The sequence below is a fragment of the Tachypleus tridentatus genome, chromosome 13 (genome assembly GCF_004210375.1).
Source record: "Tachypleus tridentatus isolate NWPU-2018 chromosome 13, ASM421037v1, whole genome shotgun sequence".
Classification (NCBI taxonomy): domain Eukaryota; kingdom Metazoa; phylum Arthropoda; class Merostomata; order Xiphosura; family Limulidae; genus Tachypleus; species Tachypleus tridentatus.
The window spans coordinates 269,932,070-269,947,137 of record NC_134837.1 but is presented as its reverse complement, the minus strand read 5'-3'; the positions used below and the strand labels follow the sequence as shown (position 1 = coordinate 269,947,137).

Sequence of the window (15,068 nt, the reverse complement as noted above, 5' to 3'; positions counted from 1 at the left end):
AAAACTTATCTGTGACAAGATATCCTATTTTAAACTTATAGGCTAACAAAAGATAGCTAGTCAACATTGGCATCTACCAAAACTTGGGCTAATCTAGTCAGACTGGATAGCGTCCATGGTCCCAGATTGTAGAGCATATATCTTCAGCAATGGTATGAATGATGAACCCCTGGGTTCAGAATCTCAGTCCATTGTGCCACACCTTCACAATTGTATTGTTAGATGTATTGTATGGAATATTTAAACAAAAGTAAAGCTAGATATTACTCACATATCCAATAATATTCAATTAACATAAAATTGTAAATTATCGTTGTTCTGTTCAAAAAATAAAAATTTGCTGTTTTAATAATTTTATCTTCTATTTCAGTCTATTCACAACTTCACCCTACATGTAAGTATGTTCATAGACAGATGTTTGTTCATATCACATTGTACACAGTGTTATTCTCAAGTTAATGTAGGTGAAATATCTTACATCTAATATGAGAAGTAATATATGTATTTCATATGGTCATGTTAACTAGTGTTATATTTAACTTAATGTAGATCACATCAATTCTATGTTTAATATTAGAAGTAATACATTAAACAGCATATATCCACAATTCATCTTGGTAACTAGTGTTATGTTTAACTTAATGTGGTCCAAATCAGGTTTTATGTTTAATATTAGAAGTAGCACATTAAATAGTGTATAATTACACATAATCTGAGTAACTAGTGTTATGTTTAACTTAATGTAGTCCAAATCAAGTTCTATGTTTAATATTAGAAGTAGCACTTTAAATAGTGTATAATTACACATAATCTTAGTAGCTAGTGTTATGTTTCACTTAAATGTAGTCCAAATCAGGTTTTATGTTTACATATATTAGAAGTAGCACATTAAATAGTGTATAATTACACATAATCTGAGTAACTAGTGTTTATGTTTAACTTAATGTAGGTCCAAATCAAGTCCTATGTTTAATATTAGAAGTAGCACATTAAATAGTGTATAATTACACATAATCTTAGTAACTAGTGTTTATGTTTCACTTAATGTAGTCCAAATCAAGTTCTATGTTTAATATTAGAAGTAACACATTAAATAGTGTATAATTACACATAATCTTAGTAGCTAATGTTTATGTTTCACTTAATGTAGTCCAAATCAAGTTCTATGTTTAATATTAGAAGTAACACATTAAATAGTGTATAATTACACGTAATCTTAGTAGCTAGTGTTATGTTTCACTTAATGTAGTCCAAATCAAGTTCTATGTTTAATATTAGAAGTAACACATTAAATAGTGTATAATTACACATAATCTTAGTAACTAGTGTTATGTTTCACTTAATGTAGTCCAAATCAAGTTCTATGTTTAATATTAGAAGTAGCACATTAAATAGTGTATAATTACACATAATCTTAGTAGCTAGTGTTATGTTTCACTTAATGTAGTCCAAATCAAGTCCTATGTTTAATATTAGAAGTAACACATTAAACAGTGTGTATAATTACACGTCTACTTAGTAGCTAAGTGTTATGTTTCACTTAATATATCTTGTCCAAATCAAGTTCTATGTTTAATATTAGAAGTAACACATTAAATAGTGTATAATTACACATAATCTTAGTAACTAGTGTTATGTTTCACTTAATGTAGTCCAAATCAAGTCCTATGTTTAATATTAGAAGTAACACATTAAATAGTGTATAATTACACATAATCTTAGTAGCTAGTGTTATGTTTCACTTAATGTAGTCCAAATCAAGTCCTATGTTTAATATTAGAAGTAGCACATTAAATAGTGTATAATTACACATAATCTTAGTAGCTAGTGTTATGTTTCACTTAATGTAGTCCAAATCAAGTTCTATGTTTAATATTAGAAGTAGCACATTAAATAGTGTATAATTACACATAATCTTAGTAGCTAGTGTTATGTTTCACTTAATGTAGTCCAAATCATGTTCTATACTTAATATTTGAAGAAATACATTAAACAGCATGTATCTACACATCATCTTGTTAACTAGTGTTGTGTTTAACTTAATGTAGTCCAAATCAGGTTTTTATGTCTAATATTAGATGTAAAATGTGAAGTAATGTATATCTACATATCATCTTAACTAGTGTTATGATTAACTTCATGTGGGCCAGAATAGGTTCTTTATGTATGTTTAATGTTAGAAGTAACACATAAAACAGTGTATATCTACACATCATTTTGGTAAATAGTGTTATGTTTAACTTAATATAGGCCAAATCAGGTTCTGTGTTTAGTATTAGAATGAATACATTAAACAGGAATTCCAATGCACATAACACTAACAAATCAGTTGATTCCTTTCTTGACATTTGCTACAGGCTACTATCACTTGTACACAGTTGTAGGCTTATGTTCACAACTATCATTTTCAACAGATAATTTACTCAGTAATGGTATTACAACTATCATACAGATCAGTGTATATAAAGAATTTCATAGTTAATTAATTGTGTAATTTAATATATATGGTAACTAATACTGATTGGATGTTTTCTTTTTGTTTACTGACTGAACTGAAACTAAATACTTAAAGTGACTGGTATTCTAATAAGTTACTACTCACTTTAACTGTTATAACCAGCAGCTTTCTCTGGCAAAAATATATAGCTTTCAACTCTGTTTCATTTTGTGGATTGTAATGTAACTTCAACAATCTTACCAAACAAATAAAATAGTACACTAAACTATCCATTCACCATGTTTTTGATGGATTTCACTTCTGAGGCTCGTGATAGGATGTCCCTTGTCGTCACTGGCTGTCCCGTCACTAAGAGACTTCTTCCTGGGAAAGTTGTTGAGCAACTCTGCTAGAAGCTCTGAGTTTGTTGATTTCCTCTGGTAGAAGTGGTTTCTACAGGAACCTTTGGCTCCTCAGGATGTTGACTTTATACAGACAAGTTCTCTTCTGAAGTTATTCAATACATACTTTTCTCATTCATTTACTTTCAAAGACAGTTGTAGTGACCCCTCTTGAATTATATCATTGATTATTTTTAACATGATATGTGGTTCTTTGTTGTACTGCTTAACTGAGGAATTAATTTTAAAACATGGGCAGAACATATGAGTGAGAACTAGAGATCTAGACTTATTTGTTTACCTACTGAGTCAGTCACCAAACACACACAAACATCTTAAAGTATTGTTCCTTAACTAACTGAATGTGTGAAGGATCAGTTTATTGAACTGACCAGATACTGAAGAAGGAATATTGACTATAATTACCAGTTTACTGTATGTATCTACAAAAAATGTGCTAAGTTTTAAGTGTTATGTTGTACACAGAAAATCAGATATCTTACAAAATATATGTACTCTTCAAATGTTGTAATTGAGTTTGGCTCAAACAGTGACAAATGAAAGTGTTAAGTGATGTTTATCTGAAAAATTAAATCTGTACAATTTCTATATTGCACTTGCATGACCTCTACAACCTTCTAAATGTATATCTACAGTATTCCTGTTTTTTATATCTGGTATTTATTACCATGAATTATTACTAAATGAACAGTCTAGGGTAAAATCAATGGTTGATAACTCTGACATTAACTACATAATAAGATGTTGAACTGCACTCTATAAAAGGTCATTATATGTGCACTTTGATCTCTACCTGTACACACAGGCACACAAGATCAGGAAATCCAGACATTATTCTGATTATCTTACTGTTAATATTTAGAGTCATATTGTAATACAAATAATTATTATTAAAGTAACCTCTATCATGGTTATAAGTTTAAAAATCACATCTAGATATAAGAGTATTTAAACCATCAATTGTACTTTATGTATTTAAACATTTGATAAGCACTTTAACATAAGAGTTAATATTAATTAAAACCATCACAAGCACTTTAACTCAACATTGAAAAACAGTAGTGGTGGTATTTCACACACATAATGAACACTGTAATTTAAAGGATTGAAAGACAGTAGTGATATAGTGATAGTACTTTACACACATAATAAACATTGTAATTTAAGGCTTAAAAAACAGTAGTTGTAGTATGTTACACACATAATAAACATTGTAATTTAAGGATTTAAAGACAGTAGTTGTAGTATGTCACACACATAATAAAAACTGTAATTTAAGGATTTAAAGACAGTAGTTGTAGTATGTTACACATGATAAAAACTAATTTAAAGGATTGAAAGACAGTAGTGGTTGTATGTTACACACATAATAAACACTAATATAAGGACTGAAAGACAGTAGTGGTTGTATGTTACACACATAATAAACACTAATATAAGGACTGAAAGACAGTAATGGTTGTATGTTACACACATAATAAACACTAATATAAGGACTGAAAGACAGTAGTGGTTGTATGTTACACACAGAATAAACACTAATATAAGGACTGAAAGACAGTAATGGTTGTATGTTACACACATAATAAACACCAATATAAGGACTGAAAGACAGTAATGGTTGTATGTTACACACATAATAAACACTAATATAAGGACTGAAAGACAGTAGTAGTTGTATGTTACACACATAATAAACACTAATATAAGGACTGAAAGACAGTAATGGTTGTATGTTACACACATAATAAACACTAATATAAGGATTGAAAGACAGTAGTGGTTGTATGTTACACACATAATAAACACTAATATAAGGACTGAAAGACAGTAATGGTTGTATGTTACACACATAATAAACACTAATATAAGGATTGAAAGACAGTAGTGGTTGTATGTTACACACATAATAAACACTAATATAAGGACTGAAAGACAGTAATCGTGATATTTGATTTAAATTCTGGAGTAAATTATCCCTTTTAAAGTATATTTCAAAACTGTTAAAACAAGTTTATGTAATAAACTAATTATTTCCTGACAGAAATGGGTGTATTATATTGCCCTAGTTTCTAAGTGCTTTCAGATATAAATTTTTTTTATGTATATTAACTTGAGAACATCATTTTTTGTTTTTCAAACCTGTAAAAACTGTCATTTTTTAACTTTTGTTTCACCAAGTGACAAAAATGTTATGATTGGTCAGTATTGTTTTTGTAATAAAGTTTAACTGTCACAGTTTGCCTCACTAAATGTACTGACCGATCCTACAGCCACAGGATAACTATGCTACTTTGTCAGTTATATCTGTTTTTTGTTTAGTGAGAATTAAAGGTACAGATGTGTAAAAACTCTATTTCTCTGTAAATCAAAATTGCATATTTAGGATAGTTAGAAGTACAGGAATATGTCAATGTAACAAAAGACTGACTTGTTATCCAAAGGATATTGTAACAGATTTGTTAGATTTAGGATAGTTAGAAGTACAGGAATATGTTAATGTAACAAAAGACTGACTTGTTATCCAAAGGATATTGTAACAGATTTGTTAGATTTAGGATAGTTAGAAGTACAGGAATATGTCAATGTAACAAAAGACTGACTTGTTATCCAAAGGATATTGTAACAGATTTGTTAGATTTAGGATAGTTAGAAGTACAGGAATATGTTAATGTAACAAAAGACTAACTTGTTATCCAAAGGATATTGTAACAGATTTGTTAGATTTAGGATAGTTAGAAGTACAGGAATATGTCAATGTAACAAAAGACTGACTTGTTATCCAAAGGATATTGTAACAGATTTGTTAGATTTAGGATAGTTAGAAGTACAGGAATATGTTTATATAACAAAAGACTGATTTGTTATCCAAAGGATATTGTAACAGATTTGTTAGATTTAGGATAGTTAGAAGTACAGGAATATGTTAATATAACAAAAGACTAACTTGTTATCCAAAGGATATTGTAACAGATTTGTTAGATTTAGGATAGTTAGAAGTACAGGAATATGTCAATGTAACAAAAGACTGACTTGTTATCCAAAGGATATTGTAACAGATTTGTTAGATTTAGGATAGTTAGAAGTACAGGAATATGTTAATGTAACAAAAGACTAACTTGTTATCCAAAGGATATTGTAACAGATTTGTTAGATTTAGGATAGTTAGAAGTACAGGAATTTGTCAATGTAACAAAAGACTGACTTGTTATCCAAAGGATATTGTAACAGATTTGTTAGATTTAGGATAGTTAGAAGTACAGGAATATGTTAATATAACAAAAGACTAACTTGTTATCCAAAGGATATTGTAACAGATTTGCTAGATTTAGGATAGTTAGAAGTACAGGAATATGTCAATGTAACAAAAGACTGACTTGTTATCCAAAGGATATTGTAACAGATTTGTTAGATTTAGGATAGTTAGAAGTACAGGAATATGTTAATGTAACAAAAGACTAACTTGTTATCCAAAGGATATTGTAACAGATTTGTTAGATTTAGGATAGTTAGAAGTACAGGAATATGTCAATGTAACAAAAGACTGACTTGTTATCCAAAGGATATTGTAACAGATTTGTTAGATTTAGGATAGTTAGAAGTACAGGAATATGTTAATATAACAAAAGACTAACTTGTTATCCAAAGGATATTGTAACAGATTTGTTAGATTTAGGATAGTTAGAAGTACAGGAATATGTCAATGTAACAAAAGACTGACTTGTTATCCAAAGGATATTGTAACAGATTTGTTAGATTTAGGATAGTTAGAAGTACAGGAATATGTTAATGTAACAAAAGACTAACTTGTTATCCAAAGGATATTGTAACAGATTTGTTAGATTTAGGATAGTTAGAAGTACAGGAATATGTCAATGTAACAAAAGACTGACTTGTTATCCAAAGGATATTGTAACAGATTTGTTAGATTTAGGATAGTTAGAAGTACAGGAATATGTTAATGTAACAAAAGATTGACTTGTTATCCAAAGGATATTGTAACAGATTTGTTTTAAGAAGGCACATGAAAATAAATATATGGACATATATATGCAAGGGATGAATTTATTAAATTTGATGTCTTTGTAAATTAGTTTTAAATATTTTATAATAAATGTTGGTTAAAATCATCTGCAATAAGAACTTCATACTTCTTATCAGTTTTGTATTGTCTTAGTGTATTAAAAGTATTTATTGTGTATTTAATATTGTCTTAGTGTATTAAAAGTATTTATTGTGTATTTAATATTGTCTTAGTGTATTAAAAGTATTTATTGTGTATTTAATATTGTCTTAGTGTATTAAAAGTATTTATTGTGTATTTAATATTGTCTTAGTGTATTAAAAGTATTTATTGTGTATTTAATATTGTCTTAGTGTGTTAAAAGTATTTATTGTGTATTTAATATTGTCTTAGTGTATTAAAAGTATTTATTGTGTATTTAATATTGTCTTAGTGTATTAAAAGTATTTATTATTGTATTTGATATTGTCTTAATGTATTAAAAGTATTTATTGTGTATTTAATATTGTCTTAGTGTATTAAAAGTATTTATTGTTTATCTAATATTGTCTTAGTGTATTAAAAGTATTTATTGTGTATTTAATAGTCTAGACAACAGGCCTGACTTAAAAGTATTTATTGTGTATTTAATAGTCCAGACAACAGGCGGTACTTAAAAGTATTTATTGTGTATTTAATATTGTCTTAGTGTATTAAAAGTATTTATTGTGTATTTAATATTTCAGACAACAGACAGTAATTAAAAGTATTTATTGTGTATTTAATATTGTCTTAGTGTGTTAAAAGTATTTATTGTGTATTTAATATTGTCTTAGTGTATTAAAGTATTTATTGTGTATTTAATATTGTCTTAGTGTATTAAAAGTATTTATTGTGTATTTGATATTGTCTTAATGTATTAAAAGTATTTATTGTGTATTTAATATTGTCTTAGTGTATTAAAAGTATTTATTGTTTATCTAATATTGTCTTAGTGTATTAAAAGTATTTATTGTGTATTTAATAGTCTAGACAACAGACGGTACTTAAAAGTATTTATTGTGTATTTAATAGTCCAGACAACAGACGGTACTTAAAAGTATTTATTGTGTATTTAATATTGTCTTAGTGTATTAAAAGTATTTATTGTGTATTTAATATTTCAGACAACAGACAGTAATTAAAAGTATTTATTGTGTATTTAATATTCCAGACAACAGACAGTACTTAAAGTATTTATTGTGTATTTAATACCCCAAACAACAGACAGTACTTAAAAGTATTTATTGTGTATTTAATATTCCAGACAACAGACAGTAATTAAAAGTATTTATTGTATATTTAATATTCCAGACAACAGATTGTACTTAAAGTATTTATTGTGTATTTAATATTCCAGACAACATATGGTACTTAAAGTATTTATTGTGTATTTAATATTCCAGACAACAGACGGTACTTAGGGGATATGATGGACATCTATACAGGGGTTCGATTCAAAAAAGTACTTATGTAAGTATTACAGAAATTAAACTTATCAGATTAATGACTGAAATAACAAACATTTAGAGTAAGTTAGAATGGATAAATAATTAAACTTATCAGATTAATTACTGAAATAACAAATATTTAGAGTAATTTAGAATGGATAAATAATTAAACTTATCTGATTAATTACTGAAATAACAAACATTTAGAGAAAGTTAGAATGGATAAATAATTAAACTTATCAGATTAATTACTGAAATAACAAACATTTAGAGTAATTTAGAATGGATAAATAATTAGTAATTTCTACATCAAACTTTCCACTGCCTATTGTAATTTTTTATTTATTAAAAACTTATTTTTTGTGTTCCATTAAAAAGTTGTTTCTTTAGTTTACATTAAACATGTTTTCTTCGTATGCAAAATCATAATTTTCATTAGGCATGTAGATAAATTATCTTCCAAGAAAAGTTTTTGTACAAGTTTACATTCTAAATTTAATTTTGTATACATAGTTTAAAGACATTGATAAACCTGTAAACAAATATATAAAATTTTAAAATTTATTCGTCAACTGAATTTGTGGCTCAGTTTGTGGTCCCAATGTACACGTCTATGTATGTAAAAAATTATCACATTTCCTGTACAAACATGATATCCATAATTTTATTTATATATGTATGTTGAGACAATTCATACCAGAATATGTCCACTGACTGATATTTATGGTGTTTTTTTTTGAGGATATGTTTTCTTGTATGTGTGTATTGTATAATAACGTGTCAATTTCTGTTAAAGCTTAAAAGATCCCCAAACTGGGACCACTTGCTTAATATAGAGTCTGGTAGGCCCACCTCAACTTCATCTCAAAACCTGGTGTCAAGAGCTCAAATGTAGAAGAACTCGACAAATAGTGTGAAGTTAGCTTACGATGAAAGAACAGTTAAGTTTGAAACCACTTGAAAATTACTTGTTTTACTGAAATAAATTTACCAACTTCTAAAATGCATGTTACTTGTTAATGTATCACAGAAAAATAATAACAAGCAGCAAGTATATAGATAAATTGTAATAATTTGAATGATCGTTGGTGATACAAATTTCTAGTTTCACTTAACCAAAATATAATTAATGTCAGGTTTTTAATCAAGATTACAATCCTTGATATATAATAAAGAACAAATTCCCTGTTCTAAGATTTCACAGCAAGACAACCCACAAGATTAAGTGTCAGCTAAGGTCAAACAATGGTTTCTTTGATTGGTAAAACATTAGATGTAGTATGAAAGAAGATTAGTTGTGAGTTAATGGTGGTAGCTTTGTTTATCATTTGAAGTTATATGTACATTCATTTGTTAAAATCCAGCTGTGAACAACCAATCATCTTTTTCTTCTGGTTAAAGTTCCTTATGTAAATATTAAGTAGAAATTCCAATAAAATAATTTATTTCTCATGTTTTTGTTTCCTGCATTCTTTTATTAAAGAAAATCTCTATGTAAACATGTATGAGAAACCACAATAAATCATTTATACATCAGTTGCATCTTTCCTGTGTTGTCTGATCATTTCACATTTTTTGTATAAATGTGAGAAGCCACAATAAATCATTTATACATCAGTTGCATCTTTCCGTTTTGTCTGATCATTTCACATTTTTTGTATAAATGTGAGAAACCACAATAAATCATTTATACATCAATTGCATCTTTCCGTGTTGTCTGATCACTTCACATTTTTTTGTATAAATGTGAGAAGCAACAATAAGTCATTTATTTGCAGCTTCTACCATTTTTATGTTGTATAGCTAAGTTAATTTAGCAATGGAACTTGAATCCATTAAAGTTGCTGGTAAGCAACTAAAGATGCTATATTTAATTTATAGGACTGTCAAACCAATTAGTATTTAAACATGAAGTCCTAGTGTAGAGAAATTGTAAGAAGTTGTTAGACAGCTAGTTAAACAAAATGGGGAAATAAGCTACAATGCAACAGGTATTTCCAATGTAACATCTTCATGGATCTGAGGAGTAAAGAAGTCATTATTAGGGCCATGAACAAAACAAACCATAGAAAATCTGGATGGGACGTTGTTGTACGATGAGTAGCTTCCACATTGTACTTTCACATTAACTAACATTAGAAGCTGTCACCATTGGCGAGAATTATTGGAAGTTTGATCTCAAGTCCTTTCATAAGGACAGCTTATTGCATGAATTATAAAAAGCTGTATATTCAGAACTTTATATGTCTCACAGCTGATCAGTGTCAGAGGTTACATAACTTGCTCACAGAATATCAAGACGTCTTTTCCAGTGCCAGAGAACCTCATGACTTAGGTACAATGTTAAGGTTGACACTAGGGATGCGTATAAACACCATATACATATATGCAGCTCTAGTACATCATTTAGCTAGATAACTTCCCATCGCAATTCAGGTTATGGCTTTTAAATATATACAATCAATAAAGGAACAAGGAGTGATAGAACCAAATACTAACCCTTGGGCACCACTTATTGTACTGGTGAAAGTATGAATCTCTAAGGTACTGCCTCGACCGCCAGAAGATGAATGTAGTTATAAAACATGATACCTGTTCATTGTCAGAGGTTGACTCTTCTTTGGATTCTCTGTTTGGATAACAGGCCAGATGGTTAGGGCACTTGACTCATAATCCGAGGGTCATGGGCTTGAATCCCCTTCACGCCAAACATGCTCGCTCTTTCAGCCATGAGGTCTTTATATTGTGACGGCAAATCCCACTATTCATTGGTAAAAGAGTAGCCCAAGAGATGGGAGTGGGTAGTGATGACTAGCTGCTTTCCCTCTAGTTTTACACTGCTAAATTAGGGATGGCTAGCACAGATAGCCCTCGAGTACTTTGTGTGAAATTCAAAAAACAAACCATGTGGATAAAAATGGATTTCAACATTGGATCTTGAGTAAGTACATGTCGAAAGCAAACAGAGAGAATACCAATGTGACAATTTGTCGTATTACCATTTGAATTACTACTACATTTCAATGATAATTGCAATATACCATGTCTGGGACTATATTGAAATGTTATACTCATCTACTTGAATTACAAATAACTTATTGGAATTCTGTGAGAATGCTTATGAGAGGCTAAAAATTCCGTGTTGTTTAAGGAAAGAGTACCTAAACGAATTTCAATTGGTATGAATTGTTCCATCAACATGCGAGTTTTCTGTGACATAAAATCGGTAGAAAGAGAGTATCTACAGATAAATCCAAGTTTGGCCCTGTCTAGAACTGGCCAACATCAAAGAACCTGTGTGATATGTACTGTGCTTTTACTTTCATCGTGTTGCAAAATCATCGCCTGACATAGTTTGTTCTCTGCAGCTGAGTGGTTTGTAATGGATTTACTGTTATACATTTAATTTAATACGTACGTTTGTTTCAATTTGATGCATGTGATGTATATTGTTTGATCTGTGTTGCGCAAGTTCTGCCTGTTCTCTAAATCTGTAGAATACTATCAAGAACAAGAATCAACAATATATGGTTTACGAAAACTGTGTCTTCGAACATTCGAGAATCTCGTCTAATTGGTATAAAAGCTAGTCTACAAACAGTAATAGAATACTGTTGTGAAATAGGTTGTGGTGTGATGTCAAAGCAAGGTAAGGGAAGTTGTCTCGAAAACCTTCAACTGCACCGAACTAAGTGTTCATTGCTCATTCAAAACGTGATTGATCATTGTTTAGAAAAACGAAGTAATGAACAAAATGAGAAACAAGAAATACTGACATTTCCAGTGAGAAAAACGTACGTTTATGCAAGATATTATGTTTGTTTGTTTTTTGGAATTTCGCACAAAGCTACTCGAGGGCTATCTGTGCTAGCCGTCCCTAATTTAGTAGTGTAAGACTAGAGGGAAGGCAGCTAGTCATCACCACCCACCGCCAACTCTTGGGCTACTTTTTTACCAACGAATAGTGGGATTGACCGTAACTTTATAACGCCCCCACGGCTGGGAGGGCGAGCATGTTTGGCGCGAACCCGCGACCCTCAGATTACAAAGCGCATGCCTTAACGCGCTAGGCCATGCCAGGCCTACAAGATATTATGACGAAGACGATGGTACGGTGAAAACATCATTTTTGAGACTTGTTCCTGTCGTCGAAACAACTGGAGAATTTCTTTGCAAAGCACTGTTATTTCAGCTTTAGGAAAGAGAGTTGAGTCTGTATAATTGTATTGTTTTTGCCAGTGATGGAGCTAGTAACTTGGTAGGGAAAATAATTCATTGTGGTTGAAACTTCGAGATGCGACACCAGATTGTGTTAAGATACCATGCATCCTGCCACAGTCTTATGATTTGCATTCAGAAGGGCTTTGAAAATCTGCCTTCAAATTTAGGTTTTCTTTTGAGTGAAATTGCTGCATGGTTCAGGAAAAGTGCCCTTAGGCGTTCAAATTTTAAAGATTTATTTGAAATTATAAATGCAGGTAATGAAAGGGTTGGCGTGGCATTACCTCTTTAAAAAAATGTTAAACACAAGATGGCTAGTGCGAGACAAGGTTATCAAACATTTTGTTAAGCTGGGAAGAACTGAAGGAGTACTTTACATCCACAAGCCAATATGGAACACAGCACGTGCGTTACAAAACGAAGAAGGTCGAAACGTTGTTCGCTCTTCTATGTAAAAGTGTTTTCTCAGCCCAAACGAGCCGTTTTTGCATATAGGATTGCAGACATGCTAGCAGATGATGTCAACTATCTCTATTTCGTTTTTGCGGTACCACTCGTTTCTGAGTTTGAACAAGTAAATGCACTTTTTCAGGCAACAAATGCCAATCTTGAAAAGCTAATAAATGACCTTCACATTCTCTACAGATTTCTTCAAAGCAGTGTCATTCTTCTTCGTGTCATTTCTGTGAAAACAAGGTCTGCAATCGTATGGGACTACGCATGTTAGAAGCCATTTTGAGAATCAGAACACACCTTATGATGAGTAGTAACTGTTGCATAGGTTTAAAAGCAACGGACGGATAACATGTTGGTACTATTTAACACGAAAATATACCATAGTAAAAGTGATCCAGATGGCAATCTTGATACGCTCCTTCTCTAACAAGTATGGAGCCAAGATGTTCAGCGAGAGACGTTCACAAGAAAATAAGAAAGATGAAAATCGAATCATCAAACTGTTAAAAGCCCTTATAATGTGTATACCAACTGTTAAAAGTCCTTATCAAGTGTATTCCAACTGTTGAAAAGTCCTTTTAAGTGTATTTCGTAGACAACAATGCAGTATCAAGGACGTAAACCAGGCCCCTTAAAGTTTCAATTTTAACTCTATGGCAGAACCTCACCAGTCACAAAGCCAACAGAGACAACATTTTCGAAAACTGTCGGCTAAGCTCATGTTATTTTCTGTATTTGTTTGTTTGCTTTATTTCCATACAGTAATATTCAGATATCATACAGGTTATTTATAAATCGTATAGCCTGAAACAAAAGGAAAATTTATAAAGATAACAATCCCTTACATACGAATGACATGATACGACATAAATATACATGGACAACAGATAAAAAAATATGTATCTTAATCCATTTTCCAGCAAGCTTAGTCTGATGATGGATTTTAAATTATTTGATTATTTTGGTACTGAAGCTACTTAATTGGGTCCCAAGACCATAAAAATTTGGTCTTGTGCGGCAGAAGACACCTGACAACCCTGTAGATGTATAAGAATATAAAATCAGAATTCATTTGCTCGTCGTGGACCTAGAGTCGGTAAGATATTCAGTTCTAGACCAGATCGAAGACTCGGTATAGTTTGTAAGTTATAAAACTTGTATATAAACCATATGTTTAATAACTATTTGTAATAATCGTTATTATAATTTTTTATATTAAAATACATTTATGTTGACAATTCTAAATTTGATACGTATTGACATTTAATTAACTTCTAAATGAAAATTTCCGGCTATTTGAAATCATAATATGTAACGTACATAATATAAATACGAGACTCGTCCGAGATAAATCGTGATATAATACGTAACAAGTTCCATTGAATTAACACCTCATTAATAAATCATAGAATATTTAGGCCTCAACGTTGTTTGCTTCATTGAATTCACGTAATTATCAACTGAACAACGACAGGTTGGGATTTTGCCCTTATCATAGAAAAAATACTTATGATAATAAAGAGATGTTTACGACTATTTGACATACAGAATTAGCCAGAGCATTTAAAAGTACTGAGTGCTTTGGTATATTAATGAACGTATTAATTAGAAAGTTCCAAGTGTTTTTTTTCTGAAACGAGAGTATCTGAATCATTCTGTATAAAATATATGAAAATAATTTGAAAACAAAATCAAATATATGTAGTAGACTGTTAAACAGGAATGTTACTATATTACGTTCACACCATAATAAAAACTATGTATGAAAATTTAAAGATGGTACGAGTATATTAGACAGCGTTGTTTTCTGTATTACAGTAAAAACAAACGAGTGCAATTATTACTATATTGGATATTTTTAATCTGACCCACTGGATTTAACCCTTTTTATACACTTGCAATTAGTGGGGGCCATATGTTAAGTAATATTACATTGGTATTTGTCACGTACAACTTTCATGATGATTGTAACTGATTTAATAAAAATTACTGATTGTTGAAAATTTAAACACGGAAAATAAGCAGAACTTGGATGACTT

The 15,068-nt window shown here is 30.2% G+C and overlaps 1 long non-coding RNA gene across 1 annotated transcript; it reads left to right on the top strand.

Moving 5' to 3' along the window:
* The first annotated feature begins 368 nt into the window (after positions 1–368).
* Positions 369–9,885, top strand: LOC143237557 (uncharacterized). Its single transcript, XR_013020135.1, has 3 exons — positions 369–394; positions 8,308–8,374; positions 9,149–9,885. It is a non-coding gene; the product is annotated as an uncharacterized LOC143237557 (long non-coding RNA).
* The last annotated feature ends 5,183 nt before the right edge of the window (positions 9,886–15,068 follow it).